Source organism: Coptis chinensis, chromosome 5 (genome assembly GCF_015680905.1).
Source record: "Coptis chinensis isolate HL-2020 chromosome 5, ASM1568090v1, whole genome shotgun sequence".
Taxonomy (NCBI): Eukaryota; Viridiplantae; Streptophyta; class Magnoliopsida; order Ranunculales; family Ranunculaceae; genus Coptis; species Coptis chinensis.
The window spans coordinates 5,247,169-5,249,327 of record NC_141460.1 but is presented as its reverse complement, the minus strand read 5'-3'; the positions used below and the strand labels follow the sequence as shown (position 1 = coordinate 5,249,327).

Genomic DNA, 2,159 nt, shown 5'->3' with positions numbered 1-2,159 from the left:
GGGGTAGTTGTTGCATTTTGAAAGGGCATCACACCAGACACACCACAATAGATGATCAAACTTGGTAAATGAATCGTTAACTAACGATAGGGTTACCTAAAGCTAAGAACACTACAACAAAAGGGGTCTATTGCAGCGCACTCTTTTGCCACGCCTAAAATTTGTTGCAAAAAACCATCTTTTACAACACCATTTGGCGTTGCTAAAGATCATCCATCTTAATAGAATTTTCAATTTGGAAAATACCTAGAGCAACACCTTGTGCGTTGCAAAAGTGTGCACTTAAATTTAAAAAGATAATTAAATTGAAAATATTTGTTGTTGGCAACAACTGTGGTGCTGCTATAAATTAAATCCCTATTAGACCGGCGGCTTTTGGTGTAGTCCCTTGTTGCAACCTTCTGGTGTTGCTAATTGGCTTTGGTTTGGACGGACATATAGTTTTTGGCTGAAAATATTTTTCAGCCCGCTAGAGTTTTCATGTTCCTGCTTCCAGTCCTCAAAAATTAGAAAATAAAATTAGAAAGAACAAAAAAAACCCTAGATTCCATTCTCCCTCTTCTATCTCAACCAAAACTTCTTTCCTCCATCTCCATTACACGTCCTCTTTCTCTCCACATCTCGCAATCTTATCTCTCCCAATCTCGCTTCATTCCTTCAACGAGCTCGTAAACGAAGCTTTCATACACAATATCTAATTTAGATTCACTAACATTCACATACACCATCAGATCTACCTTCCACTAGATTCTACTCACTTTTCTGTACGTTTTCATATTCATTTCACTTAATTTCATCTTCATTTCGTCTTTAAAAGTTCAAATTTTAATCTTTACTTATTTTATTTCAGATTTTAAGAGTGTGTTTAAGGTCTGGATTGATGAAAATTTGCTAACTGCTACCAAGCCTGGGACCGGTATTGTTATTGCTGTTAAAAGGCTTAACCAAGAAGGGTTCCAGGGACACAAAGAATGGTTGGTAAGAACCGCTTACTCTGCTTCTATGACGTATTTATGTTTAGCAATGCATGTGAGTTTAGAAGCTGGATGCAATGATTGATGATGGACCAAACTGGCATCCTACCATAATTTTAACAAAATTTTCTCATAGTAGCTTTTTGAGGGTGTTTGTGTTTTGGAAGTTTACTCAATATTTGTCATCCCTTTGCAGGCGGAAGTTAATTATTTGGGATAGTTCTACCATCCTAATCTTGTCGTTGGTGGGATATTGCTTAGAGGATGAACAATCACCGCTAGTCTATGAGTTCATGCCTAGAGGGAGCTTGGAGAATCATCTCTTCCGAGTAGGTTACAGCGTTGTCACATTTTGATATTCCGGTTTATATGCTTCATAAATGTATCGGCAGATATGCTCGCTCCTTTGCATGTGTGTTATTTCTTGGAGATGGGCATTGTTTATATGGCATTAATATCCAATTTCTTGTGAATGCAGGGGTTCTTATTTCCAACCATTATCCCGGAACCTTCATATGAAGGTTGCACTTGGAACTCTTGAAGGGGCTTGCATTTCCTTGATCCGGAATAGGTAGCTTTTAACTCCTAGCTGCCCGCCTAAAGTGAATTTCATAAGTGGAAGTATTCCTCTAGTAGTATGGATGGGTGTACGGCGGGATGATGTCTCGCCTATTGGGGATTCGCACTTTGTTGAAAGAAAGCGACTAGTTTGCAAACCACATTACCAGTGGACGGCACAGGCCTTCTCTTCGGTGTATGGCGCGGAGGCAGTGAGAGCTATAGAACGGGAATGTTCATACGTACGGTTGTTGGCAGCCCTGTCCGAATATGATTTCACCCGCACTACACTAAAAAATTGCTTTTATTTTCTTTTTGTCTTGTAGAGCACAAAGGCTCTTATGAGCCTTTTTATAGAGATAGTGTCAAGTAATCTCGCAATGCGGCATGAATTTGATGACAGGCATAATTCTTACTAGTTTTCTGCAGTTGAGTACTAACATGCCTGTGTGGTCGGAAGGGATGCTGATGCTTCCATTCCCGGTTCGGGGGATTCAACTGATAGAGATGCAGATGGATCGGATTCACTCGCCTTGAGGCGTTGAAAGACATAGAGAAGAAAGGCTTACAGGTCCGGTCCCAGCAAATGGAGATGAAGGGACTGGAGGAGAACAAGAGCTGGGGAGC

General features: G+C 40.4%; 1 long non-coding RNA gene across 1 annotated transcript; it reads left to right on the top strand.

Annotated features, from left to right (window-relative positions):
* Positions 1-392: 392 nt before the first annotated feature.
* On the top strand, positions 393-1,243 carry LOC147496372 (uncharacterized). The gene is made up of 3 exons (XR_015197106.1): positions 393-764; positions 851-978; positions 1,171-1,243. It is a non-coding gene; the product is annotated as an uncharacterized LOC147496372 (long non-coding RNA).
* The last annotated feature ends 916 nt before the right edge of the window (positions 1,244-2,159 follow it).